Source organism: Anolis carolinensis, chromosome 1, assembly GCF_035594765.1.
Source record: "Anolis carolinensis isolate JA03-04 chromosome 1, rAnoCar3.1.pri, whole genome shotgun sequence".
Classification (NCBI taxonomy): domain Eukaryota; kingdom Metazoa; phylum Chordata; class Lepidosauria; order Squamata; family Dactyloidae; genus Anolis; species Anolis carolinensis.
In genome coordinates this window covers 70,720,928-70,736,653 of record NC_085841.1, presented here as the reverse complement: position 1 = coordinate 70,736,653, position 15,726 = coordinate 70,720,928, and positions in this window count along the sequence as shown.

The window sequence follows — 15,726 nt, the reverse complement described above, 5'->3', positions numbered from 1 at the left end:
TTTTTCTTCAGCCCAGAAATAAAATGTTGAGACAGTGTTGTGCAAATCTGTCATAGCACTTTAAGTCAATTTGCGATTACAGGGTTCAAGTAAAGCCAACATTTAAGAATTAAATTTGTGAGTCAGGTTGTTATTGTTGTTGTTGTGTTGCCAAAGGCTTTCATGGCCAAAATCACGTGGTTGCTGTGAGTTTTCTATGAGTTTAAGCAAGGGAGGTTTATATAACTATGGAAGGCCTAGTTTCCAACAGATCTCAGAACCTCTGAGGATGCCTGCCATAGTTGTGGGCGAAATGTCAGGAGAGGGTGCTTCTGGAACATGGCCATACAGCCCAGAAAACTTACAGCAGCATATTATTATTTTTATTTACACCCCGTTTATCTACCCAAAGGGGACTCAAAGCGGCATGACATAAAATCATTGGTATCCAATTTAAAATCTACAAATATAGAAATATTAGAATAGAATTAAACATAAACAGTATTTAAAAATCAGTTAAAATCCTTTAAACATATTCAGAGTTAAAAACCACAGCACCCTCGACCAGATCTGAAACACCCTTATCTTTAAAAGGCAGTTTGAATAAAAAGGTTTTAGCCTGCTGCCAGAAGGACAGCAGGGAGGGGGCCTTTCTGGCTTCCCTGGGCAGGGAGTTCCAAAGTCAAGGGACACCCACTGAGAAGGAAGGCCCACTCTCTCATTCCCACCAGTGGAGCTTGAGATGCAGGTAAGACTGAGAGAAGGGCCTCTCCTGAATAACTCAGGGCGAAGGCAGATTCATACAAGGGGATGCGGTCAGCCAAATAGCCTGGGCCTGGACCATCTTTACACAGTAGAAACCCTTTCACTGAATAACTTGAGATCAGAAGGCAAAAAGAGAAGATTAGCATACTACCAAAAATATACTGCTTAAAGATAAAAATCTGAGTAAAATCAACTCCAGAATATGCACATCTCCATTCGTCTGGACAATTGAACTTGATCACTGCAATTGAGTACTACTATTACCAGTATATCTGCCTCTCTCCTTCCTCTTGGTCCTTATTCCTTGTACTTGCTAACCTTTAGACTGTAAACTTGAGAACTGGTACTGGTTTCATAAATTGTTGTGAGAACCAATTTTTTTTTGGATGAAGAATGGGGTAGTAAAAATTCTCAATGAAACAAAATCATGCTTTTTGTTACACTCATATTCCAGCTTTCAGTCAGAGAACATGATGTCTCTCTTCCTTCACATTTTGTCCTTACAACAACCCCATCAGTCAGGTTATGGTAAAAGAAAATGACTCACCCAAGTTCATCTGGTTATCCAGTATGACACACCACCACACTAACTCAGGCAAAAGCTTGGCATTGTGACTTTTCATGCTCCCTGAATGTAAGTAAGAAATCCTCAAGGACACACATAGGGCTCAAACTGGAGAGACATCAGCACTCATGTAAGTCCTGCCCCAAATTATTCTAGAATCTAGATATTGCACATTAAATATAAAGGTTCAAGAGGGTTTAAAAGGTTCAACCAAGTTTAGCTGGACACAATAGGAAAGTTCATCTGAAAAGAACTTCGTTATCATGAGTAGCTTAATTAAGTTACAGAGTCACTTCAAACCTTAGTACTCAACTCTTCCAGGTACTTGGGGATGTCAGGGATGATTAGGAACATTTTGCACAGTCAAAGGGCTCTTGGGTCAGATTTTAATTGTGGCTGAATAGTAGAAGAGAAGACCACTCTGACTTCTGCCATCAGCCAAGGAATGTAGGACAATCTGGAAGCTGCCACCCACCTCTACCTCCCAGAAAAAATACAAGCCAAGCTGGAAACCAATCCGGCCTATATATGGGTAAGAGAAGAAGCAGCTATAAGTAGATTAGTTTTCACTCTACTTTCTACCAGAAAGAAGACTCTGCTGTTCCATCTGCTCAAGGTCCAAATATTACTAAAAGAAATGAATATTTGCCTTCTTCAATTAGGCCGGTGGTACTCAACCTGGGGTCTCCCAATGTTTTTGGCCTACAACTCCCAGAAATCCCAGCCAGTTTACCAGCTGTTAGGCTTTCTGGGAGTTGAAGGCCAAAAACATCTGGAGACACCAGGTTGAGAATCATTAAAAGAGGCAAAGACACAAGAAGCAGCATTTTTTATTTATGCAAAAAAAATAGCAATTTTATATCAGTCTCACCTACATGTAGCATGCCATCTTTTTGTTTTGTTTTTAGGAATTTAATTTTTCTCTTCTCTACTTCATTTTGTGTTTTCTATTTATTTGTTTATTTTTTTTTAAAGCTTTGTGTCATGGTCTTCTTTCTCTTTTTAATTTACATTAGCTGTGTCAAGGACAGAACGCCACAAGATTCAAAGTAACAGAGTTTATTAGATTACAGAACTCAAAAATGCCCGTAAAACACAAGGGCCAGGCAGTTTTTGCCTTTAGGAGCAAAAAGGGGCAAAAGTAAATGTTCAAAAGATAAACCGGATTAAACCGGAGTTTAATCCGGGTAAAAACAAACTGCTTGCTTCAGCCTGGGTATAAACGAAACGAAAGCCAAGGAACAAAAGATACAAAGAATGCAACTAATTGGCAGCAGATTCCTCTCTGCTGCCAACACTGTGCTTAGAGTAACTTGCGTCGCTCCCCCACACACACAGCAGACAGGATCTCCAACACGAGTAAATCAGCCAAGGATTGTAGCAGTTGAGTAGACCAGTTCCGTTCCGTAGATCAAAGCCAGAAGCAGACGTTTGTAGTTTTTCCAAGTCCAAGAAGGGGGGAAGACAAGCCGTGGTCAGTTCAGTCCGAGTTCTCAAAGCAGGAGATGGCGTCCGTCAAGAAGACGACGGAAGGTCAAGCTAATAAGAGTAAGCACAGGTTTGCACAAACAAATGCCCACACAATCCCTCCCGCCGTCTGACCCTGGATTCCAATCAACTTACGTCACAGCACAGGAAAGCACACAAGTCTTCAGGGAAGCGTCCCACACACACACGGATCCCAAGCGTTTGCCCAGATTACCTTGCCCAACGCAATTTGCAATTGCTCTCAAGCCCCATTTTATGCCAGTTACAAATCTTCATCACTGTCAGCTGTCCTCCTTAACCCGGGCGTTTCCTCATCACTTTCCTCGTCAGAGCTGGAACACCTCTGACTACGCCCAACAGCATCTCCAGCTGTGGATCCCGTCCCATCCCTCCAGCTAAACCATGGGTCTAATCCTGAAGGTCCCCATTCATCTTCTGTCCCATCATGGCCAGTGGCACCCACTTCCTCCCTTACCCGAGTCCAATCCATCTCATCCTCCTCTGAGCTAACCAGCCCCTCCTCCATTCTCTCCGTAAACCCTTCGAAAGACTCCTCGTCAGATGGTGCTGCAAATATGTCTCGCAGTCTTTTTCTCTCTCGCTCCTCGAGAGTATCTGACTCTCGAGGAGTCTTACGCCCACGTCTGTCAGTAACAGAGCCATGAGGCTCAATCATAACACTATCCCCTCTCACAAAGGCCTCCTCCCCCGATGGCGGAGAAGTGGCAGTGATACCCTCCGCTATAGCACCACGACGACTAGAGGTATCAAGTTTCAACAGCGAACGATGAAAGACTGGATGGACCTTTAAACTAGACGGTAAACGCAAACGAAACGCAACAGAAGAAATCTTTTTAACGATAGGAAAGGGACCCAAATACCGAGGCGCAAACTTTCCCCCAGCCTGTTTAATATGTTTGGAAGATAACCACACCAAATCCCCTTCTTCCAACTCCTCCCCTGCCTGCCTGTGGCGGTCAGCCTGAGTCTTCTGCGTTGCCTTAGCTTCCAACAGTAAGCGACGGGCAACATCATGCAATGCAGCCATTTCCGAAGAGCGGTACACAGGGTCCGAAGAGACCACATTGGTCGACGGCGCCACACCTCCCCGTGGGTGAAAACCATAAGTTAGCTCAAATGGCGTATGCTGACTAGACGTGTGCACCGCATTGTTGTAAGCAAATTCCGCCACCGGTAACCACTTTACCCAAGCCGTGGGTTGATCTAAACAAAAACAACGCAGATACTGCTCTAAGAGCCCATTAACCCGTTCCGACTGTCCATCCGTTTGCGGATGGAAAGCTGAAGACACGTTTAACTTAGTCCCCAAACACTCATGGAAGTGTTTCCAAAAGCGTGACACAAATTGCGGAGCCCTATCTGAAATAATCACCTCGGGTGCTCCGTGCAAACGATAGATGTGCTTTGTAAATAGTAAGGCCAACGTAGGGGCCGCCGGAATGGTTGAACAAGGAATAAAATGAGCCAGTTTACTAAATAAATCCACCACCACCCAAATACAAGTATAACCCCCAGACTTAGGCAAATCTGAAATAAAATCCATGGAAATGATTTGCCATGGCCTCTCCGGAACAGGTAAAGACGATAACAACCCTCTAGGGCGCCCAACAGGCGTCTTACTCTGCTGACAAACGGCGCAGCTGTCACAAAAGCGCAGAATGTCTTGCCGCATCTTTGGCCACCAGTAGCTCCTGGTGATAAGCTGTACGGTCTTGAACCTGCCAAAGTGCCCAGCCATGGGTTCGTCATGGTGGGCTCTAATCACCTCCAACCTGAGGGTCCCTACTGGTACGTAAACCTGCCCCCTACGCACCAATACCCCGTCTTGATCCTGGAGATGCGGCAGTATGGTACGGTTACCTGCAGAGAGCAGCATCAGTTGCTCCTGAGTCCATACATCATCCTTCTGAGCCTCAAGGATCTGGTCATGTAACCCAAGCTCATTATCTACAACACACAGAGAGGCAGTAGGCAAGATGGTCTGACATACTACCTGCTCATTGGTCTTAAATTCCGGCTTGCGGGATAAAGCATCGGCCCGCAAGTTTGCCTTCCCCTCCACGAACTGCACCTTGAAGTTAAACCTGGAGAAAAACAAAGCCCAGCGGATTTGACGCTGGTTTAACTTCTTTGCTGTTTGCAAGTGCTCTAAGTTCTTGTGATCAGATCTGACCACGATCTGGTGCCGTGCCCCTTCAAGCCAGTGCCGCCACACCTCAAACGCCACCTTAATCGCCAACAACTCCTTCTCCCATATGGTATAGTTCTGCTCGAAGGGTGTTAGTTGCCGCGAGTAAAATCCACAGGGACGCAAGGTCCCTGAGGAATCCTTCTGAGACAATACAGCCCCCAACGCGTAGCTAGAAGCGTCCGCTTCTACCACGAACGGTCTGTCAACATCAGGATGGGTTAGTATGTTGTCCGATTGAAAACTAGACTTTAGTTGTAGAAACGCCTCGTGAGCTTCCCGCCCCCACACAAATGGCTGTTTCTTGCGCAGAAGCTGCGTCAAAGGTACCGTGAGCTTTGCAAAATTCGGAATAAACTCCCGGTAGTAATTAGCGAAACCCAAGAACCTTTGTACATCCTTCTTAGTCTTCAGCTCCTGCCATGAGTTGACGGCGTCAACCTTATGTGGGTCCATTTTAAGTTCCCTACCTGACACTACATGACCTAGGAACTCCACTTCAGGCACATGAAAGACGCACTTGGAAGCCTTGGCGAAAAGCCCATTAGCCCGCAGTCGGTGCAGAACCTGCTTGACATGTTGACGATGTTCTTTCTCGTCCTTAGAAAAAATCAAGATATCATCCAAATAAATCACTAAAAATTGGTCAATTAGGTCCCTGAACACATCGTTCATGAACCTCTGGAATACCGCAGGAGCATTACAAAGCCCAAAAGGCATGACTCGGAACTCGTGGCATCCGAAACACGTGTTAAATGCCGTCTTCCATTCATCCCCTTCCCGTATACGGATTAAGTTATAGGCCCCCCGCAGGTCAAGCTTGGTAAAGACCTTAGCCCCTTGCACCCTTGATAACAGTTCCGAGATTAAAGGCAGCGGGTACCTATCCCGAATGGTGTATTTGTTTAGGATCCGATAATCGCAGACCAACCTAAGTTCCCCAGTCTTTTTGGCTACAAAGAATACCGGTGCCGCAGTTGGAGAACTAGATGGGCGAATAAACCCCTTGGCTAAATTTTCATCTAGAAACTCCCGCAAAGCTTGCCTTTCCGGTACAGTCAAGGCATACAGCCTCCCTGCTGGCAGTTTCGCACCTTCTGCCAACTTGATGGCGCAATCATATGGCCTGTGCGGTGGTAATTTGTCCGCTTCTCTTTTACAAAATACATCAGAGAACTCCCCATACTCAGCAGGCACTCCCTCCATATCAGAATGAGTAACATTTAGAGTGCAACAATCCTGCCTCTTTAAGATCACTTTACGTGTTGCCCAATCTACATGTGGGTTTACTACAGCTAGCCAATCCATCCCCAGGATCACATCATATCTAGGCAAGCTCGTAATATCCCACACAAACGTTCCCGTTACTCCCTGCACCTCCCACGTTACTGCTGAGGTTTCATGGTTAACCACCCCAGTCTCCAGCAGTCTCCCATCTGCTCCTTCCACCCACACGTCGCATGCCTTGCGCACTCTAGGAATGCCATGCTTCTTAGCAAACTCAATATCTACATAGGAGACCGTAGCCCCTGAGTCCAGCAGTGCCAAAGTAGAAACAAGTTCCCTTCCCCCAACAGATAATGTAATGGGTACGAAAACATGCTTCCTCCCCTCAGTTGACTGCTTGAGGAGCCCTAGTGCGTTGGACTCACGTCGCACTAGGGCTGGCCTTTTCCCGAAAGCTGGGAAGGTTTCACATTACAATTTTTGGCAAAATGCCCAGCATTCCCACAGTACAAACACAAGCCCAGCTGCCTCCTACGGCTCTTTTCCTCTGTAGACAGCTTTTTAAAGACCCCAAGCTCCATGGGCCCTTCCCCCATCACCACAGGTGCCCTGGTTACATGCATGGGTGGCGCACACATTGCTTTTGAGTGTTTACGAGCCTCGAACCTTGCGTCTAAACGCAGCACCTTAGCTACTAAGGCGTCCCAGCTTTCAGCCGGCTCCAAGCGTGCTAATTCATCCTGGAGCATATCACTTAACCCGGCAGTAAATAAAAGCATGAATGCATTTTCCCCCCAATCCAGCTGGTGGCGATACAGGTTAAACTTATTTAAGTAATCCAAAACAGTCCCCTTTCCCTGTTTCAACCGATACAGAGCCCACCCAGCGTTCTCCGTGCGGAGAGGATCCCCAAAAGTATCAGTTAACAACTTTTTGAAATTATTCAAATTGTCCTTGACTGGGTCATTTCCCAAAATTAAATTAGTGGCCCATTGTCCTGCGGGACCGGTCAACAAACTCAAAATAAAGGCCACCTTGCTAGTGTCTGTAGGAAAAGCATGAGCACTGAGCTGAGAAAAATAAAGCTCCACTTGTGCCAAAAAGGTTGGCAACTTGCACCTGGTTCCGTCAAAGCGTTCAGGAGTCAAAACATGTCCTTTCACAGCCTGAGCTGTTTGGATAACGGTAAAAGCCGTTTGCAATTGGTCTACTTTGGCCCTTAACTCATCCATCGTCTTCCTGACGGGTTTATTGCTGCAATAAACTTTTTATGGGCGTTGGGCAATCTGTCAAGGACAGAACGCCACAAGATTCAAAGTAACAGAGTTTATTAGATTACAGAACTCAAAAATGCCCGTAAAACACAAGGGCCAGGCAGTTTTTGCCTTTAGGAGCAAAAAGGGGCAAAAGTAAATGTTCAAAAGATAAACCGGATTAAACCGGAGTTTAATCCGGGTAAAAACAAACTGCTTGCTTCAGCCTGGGTATAAACGAAACGAAAGCCAAGGAACAAAAGATACAAAGAATGCAACTAATTGGCAGCAGATTCCTCTCTGCTGCCAACACTGTGCTTAGAGTAACTTGCGTCGCTCCCCCACACACACAGCAGACAGGATCTCCAACACGAGTAAATCAGCCAAGGATTGTAGCAGTTGAGTAGACCAGTTCCGTTCCGTAGATCAAAGCCAGAAGCAGACGTTTGTAGTTTTTCCAAGTCCAAGAAGGGGGGAAGACAAGCCGTGGTCAGTTCAGTCCGAGTTCTCAAAGCAGGAGATGGCGTCCGTCAAGAAGACGACGGAAGGTCAAGCTAATAAGAGTAAGCACAGGTTTGCACAAACAAATGCCCACACAATCCCTCCCGCCGTCTGACCCTGGATTCCAATCAACTTACGTCACAGCACAGGAAAGCACACAAGTCTTCAGGGAAGCGTCCCACACACACACGGATCCCAAGCGTTTGCCCAGATTACCTTGCCCAACGCAATTTGCAATTGCTCTCAAGCCCCATTTTATGCCAGTTACAAATCTTCATCACTGTCAGCTGTCCTCCTTAACCCGGGCGTTTCCTCATCACTTTCCTCGTCAGAGCTGGAACACCTCTGACTACGCCCAACAGCATCTCCAGCTGTGGATCCCGTCCCATCCCTCCAGCTAAACCATGGGTCTAATCCTGAAGGTCCCCATTCATCTTCTGTCCCATCATGGCCAGTGGCACCCACTTCCTCCCTTACCCGAGTCCAATCCATCTCATCCTCCTCTGAGCTAACCAGCCCCTCCTCCATTCTCTCCGTAAACCCTTCGAAAGACTCCTCGTCAGATGGTGCTGCAAATATGTCTCGCAGTCTTTTTCTCTCTCGCTCCTCGAGAGTATCTGACTCTCGAGGAGTCTTACGCCCACGTCTGTCAGTAACAGAGCCATGAGGCTCAATCATAACAAGCTGCTTTGGGAAACAATTATCTAAAGTGAATCAAAGCAGTCAACAAATATTATATACACTGGCCCCTTTGTACAGCTTCCACCCCACCCACCCCTGCCTTGGACATAAAATTACACCAACTTTTTCCAAGTTTGTGCCATCCGCCAATTTGAAATACAACTCTGATCATCATGACCACTAATTGTGTTAGGCTGGGGCTGATGATAGGTTGATACGTTTTGTTCTAGAGACTGTCCAGCACACTGTAGATTGTGATTCATATTGCTCCTCAGCTTTAGTACAATTCTGGAGAGCTTTGGATTCATGTTTTGGATTTCAACTTCCAGAAGCTGCAGCTAGCATGGCTAATCAGGGATTCTGGGCAATCATAACTTGGGATTCCATCCCTTGTTCTAAATGTCTCAGTATAAACACATGCAAAAATTAAGGAGAAACATCTCTGTGACTTTACTTACCTCACTCACAATGGACTGTATGGAAAAATCGTAAAGCCAACCATCTTGGCAAGTGGTGAGAGGGATACTGCCATTCAGATGGCTAAAGTTTTCCGGTGGCTTCGTACAGCTTAGATCAGTTGCATTCCAATCCACATTGTATCTTGTGTGTTGCTGGATGAAAGTCTCTCCCTTTGGAACAGTAGAATTCAATTCCTCTTCTAGAGTCCAGCCACACCTGCGGCTCAACTCAGCCACTTCAAGAGTCAGACAACGGTGCTCCGGTATAAAGCCTAGAAAAACAAATCCAATATAGACTGGGCCGAGGCAGCAGAGAGGAGGGAAATGAGGAGAAATGTTCTTTTCTGGAACAGATCATACTCTCCAATATGCTCTAAAATCTCATCAAAGTTTGGCATCTTGGACTAGAGTTGTTATTGCCACTTCAGCATTGAATTGTGCTGAGTGCAGAACCGGCCCGAGGTAATTCTAAGTAGTAGGCGAACCTAATTCTGGTGCCCCCTCGAATTTTGGTGCCCACCCCCCACAAACCAGAGGCGGCGGAGGCTGTGGCGCACGCCAGCATGCAGGGCGAGCGGGCACACACAGGTGTGGGCCCGCCTTCTGGGCGATGTGCGTGCTCTCCAGCTGCTTCAACTGGAGAGCGCACACACTGCCTGGAAGGCAGGCCCATGCCACTGTGAGCCCGCCGGCACGCAGGGCAAGTGGGTGCATGCGAGCATGGGGCTGCCCGCCCTGCGTGCCGCTGTGTGCCGCGGCCTCACTTGCAGCTGCGGCGGCGAAGTTGATGTACAGACAGTGCAAGGTAGATGGGTTGAGAAGGCCCGCGCAGATGGGTGGCTGGTGAGCCTTCAACCATCAACCTTGCACATCAACCCCGTGGTGGTGGCGGCGCCCCCGGAACGATTGCACCACAGGCAACCGCCTAATTGGGCTCACCTGTGGACCGCCTCTGGTTGAGTGTAAAGGAATGTAAACAACAAGTTTTTTGATTCAAAGCCAAAGACCAAGCTAATAAATTACTAAGTCACCTATTGTACCTTTTATATAAGTTTCATGGGTAGGAGGAAGGCAGTCCTCTTCAGGATGAAAAAAACCATCATTCACAGCAGAAACCAAGATGGTTCTTTATTAAACTTTCATTAAGTACTTCAGATACATTATTTAGAAATCTAGGAGCTAGAAAACAAACAGGGAGATGAGGAGATCAGAGCAAACAAAAAGCTAACTCATGACAAAGCAATTTGAGGGAGGCAAGCAAACTAAACCCACCCCCTTCCTCTTAATATATTTCTCCTGTCTTGGACATTGGAGCTGCTTTTACGGAAACAGATTCCGCTGATTTTTTTCTCCAGATGTTGGCCTCATTTCACTCTGACATATACTGGCAAAATGACCATCACTGCCAGAGCTTTCAAAATGCAGGCTTTTGGAATGCAGTTCCTAGAATTCTTCAGTCATCATGCTTCCTGGGAGTACTGGCAGAGAGAGACTGGACCTCCCCTTTATGGTCCTGGTATCTCCCCTTCAACTATATCCCACGCACTGGATCACAAAATCCTGAGATGCTTTCTCCAGCAACACGGGACGCTTCTCACAATGGTGATGCTTTCCCCATGTTATGAGGAAAGTCTTGCCGAGAGGGAGCTGTGTGGGGTGACAGATTTATCCCACTACTCCCTCTCTCCTCCCCAGAAGCCTGGTAAAACAGTATGCTTCACGGGGGCTTTATGATAAGGTCATAAGTGAAGTGGCAAAGCTTTTTTTCTAAACTGATTGGTTAGTAGAAGCTGTCTATATTACAGCTTGAGAAGATTACTGCATGGCCATCTACCAAAATTTCTAGCCATCATGGCTACTGAACTGGCAGAAAGGCGCTTTCCCCAAATTTTGATGCACATACAGCTCTATGCATGTACAGTAGAACCTCTGTATAAGACTGTCCCAACATAAGTACATTTTAACTTTGAAATCATCACTCAGCTAGAGCAGGCATTGACAAACTTGGGCTCTCCAGATGTTTTGGACTTCAACTCCCACAATTCCTAACAGTCAACCGGGAGTTGTAGTCTAAAACACCTGAAGGGCCTAAGTTTGTCCATGCCTGGCCCAGAGTGACATGTTAACATCCAAATGTTGTTTTGATCTACTAACAGTGCAAAAGAGGCCTCTCTGCCCTCTCAACCAGTTCTAACAGCAAGGCAAAGAGAAACACAACCTGGGGTGGATTCCTATCTGGAGCAGCTGTGGCTTTTGCTGCAACACAGAAACTCCAGTTCTATGTGATTGCTTCCCCTGAACATTCCGGGAGGAATCCAATCCAGAAACTCCATTCCAGAGATTGCAGTCCACCCTGGTGCAGTAGAGCCTCAGTCTAATGTGAGAGCACAGGGCTTCCAGCAGACCAGAGCAGTCTACATGCCTTTGCCTGCCTGATCTTCCTTTGAGAAATTTCTGTCCACTGAGGAAGTTTGGGTTTGTTCACTTCTGTGCATTTTATTCATGGTACTGTATGTTTTTCTTTAAGAAAGAGAGAGGGAGAAAGAGCAAGAGAGGGAAGCAGGGAAGCTGAAATTAAGCATTAAGATCAAGTGTGGAAATTCTGGTGTCCTCAAGCATCCGTGACACTCTTCATTTGAAGATCTCTAGAGAGAGGTCCTTCTCGGTAGTGGCTTGGAATATCCTTCCAGGGGAGATTAGATCTGCACCCTCTTTGTTGGCATTCAGGAAGAGCCTAAAAACCTTCCTTTTCAAGGAAGTCTTTGGAAGAAAATAGTGATATCCGAAGGTTGGGAAGGCCCTTCAACTTGGTTACATATTATCAGGGTGGTTTCTAATGTATTTTATTGGGGTTTTAATTAGTGTTTAATTTATGGTTTTAACTTGTTTAATTTTTATATTGTATGTTTTACTGGCTGTAAGCCGCCTTGAGCCCTTCACTGGAGAAAGATGGGATATACACTTCATAAATAAATAAATAAATAAATAAACAAATAAACTACAGTATGAAGAAAATGATGCTGTTTGTTACACTGGCCAACAAACATTTTGTTGTCTTAAATGTGCTGGATGGAACAAAGCATGGCCTATCTCTGAAAGTTTTATACATTATTTGTCATTTATAAAGTACATTTTCTTATTTAAAAACACATAACGAAAAAATTGGGTAGTTTTTGGAGGCTGGAACAGATTAATAGCATTTCAATGCATTTCAATGGAAAAATTTGCTTTGAGAGAAGAATGTTTTAACTTAAGAATATGGTCATGGAACTAATTAAACTCTTAAGTCAAGGTATCACTGTATAACTATCTTCCCATTCAGTGCATATATGCGACTCAAAAAGTGTACAAACAGAAGGCATCAGAAGACTGCATCCTCTTATTTCTTTGCATAGGCAGTACAGCCAGAAAGGTTGATCCTGTGGACATGGGTAGGCACAATGCAGCTGTATGGATTACATGTGGTCTTCAATGCTGTTTTCTGGGTCCTTAACCCATTCAATCTTTCTGGGTTGGTTATTATTTGTTCAAAACCTGCACCTGTAATTCTCCAGCTTTGATTTTGGTAATTGAATCTGGACTTTGGATTATCCCTATCAGTTATTGTTTGGACTTGGTACTTTGACTTTGAATGCTGACCATGGCTTTCTTTGTGTGAACTTCAGCCATGTGTGTCTTGTGAACTGTATCTCTGATAATGCAGCGTAATCACAACAGCCAGGCTGAAAAGGTAGGTTTTCCAGGTTACATTCAGTAGATAACAGTTGGAAATGTGAACCCTTAGCAGTTATGAGATCACAGATCCAGATCACAACCTCACAATTACACAATTACTGCCATGGTATATGTGTGTGCTTTCCAGTCACCTTCTGGCTCTGAATTTCATGGAGTTTTCTTAGATAAGGAATAATTACAGGTTATTTTGTCAGTTGCCTTCTCTGAATTACGGTCTACGGTATCTGTTTTTTTGTTGGTTGTTTCCCATCCAAATATTAATCAAAGATGACACTGCTTAGCTTCCAAGATCATATGGGATCTGATACGTTTAAATGACCTAGAGATTATGTCAATATTGTATCTATTCTGTGCATATGAATGATAAAATACAAGTATCCTTATCACTGTGGAAAGCTCTTCTTAGTATCAGCTGGGAACAAAATTTTGTGCTTTATATTCTTCAGTGATATTTCTCACAGAAATTATATTATTCTTGAAGTGTTACACTGGAAGATGAATACGCTTTCATGGAAACTGTAAAAGAGGTTTAAACCTATTGTTATAGTGATCTACTTTAGAAATGAAAAGTGTTTACAGTACAGATTGAAAAGAATTTTGTTGGATTTGACAGCTTCAGTGAAAGCAGCTTCTTAACACTTCTCAAGAAGTAAGTCTGGCTGTGTTCATCCCTGTCAAGTGTGGTTGGCATTGTAACCTTAAAAAAATGTAACCAATTCACATGCTTCTTTGAAACTGCCTTAAAAAGCACACAATTTTAACCACAATGTTTCAGACTGGGATCTAATGCATCTTTTTGAATGGAATTGTATCTCATAGGCCTTTAGTATATCATGATCTCTGGTAAACTGGGAGGAGAGGGATGAAATATAGCCCAATTTCTAAATTTGAAACTGGAAATTGTTCGTTTCATTTTCCAGTTGAATCAGTTTCCAAAACAATTAACCACAAACTTGATGCTGAGATGGTATTTGCATCACAAACTGTAATAACTCCCTCACATTTTCCAGTGTCTTTCTTGTTAGAGAATTGATAAGGATTTGGAATTGCGCTGCCTGCAAGAATGCACATGGCCTTTGATGAGACTCCTATTCAGCTCCTGCCTTCCCGAGATATGTTCTGATTTTTTAAAAGACACCTTTATCAGAAAGAAATTACTTTTCCAACCAAAAGCATTGGTATGTCACAATGGGTTACTTTCAGTTACCATTTTGGAGAGATTTAGAGTGTTTTGGGGAAGGTCTGGGAGGAATGTAACATAGCATTTGTGGCTTGCTATGTGAAGTCATTTGGCTGGTTTTCAAGTGAAAAGTTACCTCTAAAATTTGCCACAATATATATGAGTCATTAAAGGGGCTTCAGGGATACCCCAACCCACATTAGAAAGTCCAACATGGTTGGTGGCAGTGGAGATCTAAATTGCTAACAATTTTCAGCTCCACCAGGAACAGTTCTTTTGTAAGGTAAAGTAAAGGTAAAGGTTTCCCTTGACGTTAAGCCCAGTCATGTCTGACTCTGGGGGTTGGTGCTCATCTCCATTTCTAAGCTGAAGAGCCGCCGTTGTCCGTAAACACCTCCAAGGTTATGTGGCCAGCATGACTGCATGGAGCGCCGTTACCTTCCCGCCGGAGCGGTACCTATTGATCTACATACATTGGCATGTTTTCGAACTGCTAGGTTGGCAGAAGCTGGAGCTAACAGAGGCCGCACACGCCGCTCCCGGGGTTTGAACCTGGGACCTTTCAGTCTGCAAGTTCAGTAGCTCAGTGCTTTAACACACTTCGCCACCGGGGCTCCTATCTTTTTGTAAAGCCATTCTCAAATATTTTAGACTACAACAGGGATAACTTAAGCAATATCTGGAAATTCTGGGAAAATCCATTTTCTTTGCAATTACTTTAGGGATTGAAGCTAAACCTCAAGCAAACAGGAATGTCCAAAGTGGGAGTGGCAGATTATTCCTATGTCCTTGCTAATAAAAAGTATTGTCTTTATTTCTTTATTTATTTACTTACTATATTTATATCCCACCTTTCTCAACCCCTGGGGGGACTCAAGGTGGCTTACAAATGGCATTACATAGTGCCTACAGCATAAAACATGAGAAATTTACATTAAAATTAAAAAGCATACCTAAAATCATATTTAAATACAATCCAATGTTAAGACACATTCTACCAGAAATTGAGAGATGTGTCTTTACTACATCACAGTTTATAAATCAAGACCAGCATTACATGAAGCTTTGATTTTGTCTTTACTCTCTTAATAGCACTGTGTGCTGTAGTCATTGAACTCATTTTGACTCATTCCTGTTTATAAAAACAAAACGTCTTCAGTATTTAGAGAAATTGTTTAAAATTATTCCAAGCTGTTGGCCCAGCATATTCTCTTCTGGGTTGTATTTACCATTCTACCAGAAACTGAGAGATGCTGTTGCCATAGGAAACAGGACAAGGTTAATGTGATAAGAAATGGGAACCCATCCTATTAATACAGCAGTACTGTAACATTATAATCAAATACTCTCCAAAATCCTTAGCAGAGTTCAGCAGAATGATTTTGGAATTTGCACCCTCTAAAATGTTAAGGCTGAAGACACTGGATCTCAGTCAACTTTTGAAAAGCACAGGGTTTTCTCATTTAGTTTGGCTTTCCTAGACCGTTAGGTTCAGGCAGTGCTCAAGAAATGAAAAAGAGAAGGCATCCTGATTAAACTACAACTATAAAGTTTAAACATTAGGTTAAATTAGATGCATTTTCCTGTTAAGTTTGAACTATACTTACAGTTTATTCAAACTGAAGTCCAGTCACCCTGGTAGAAGTTTCTAAAATGCTCTGAATATTTTTAGTGAGTGTATTATC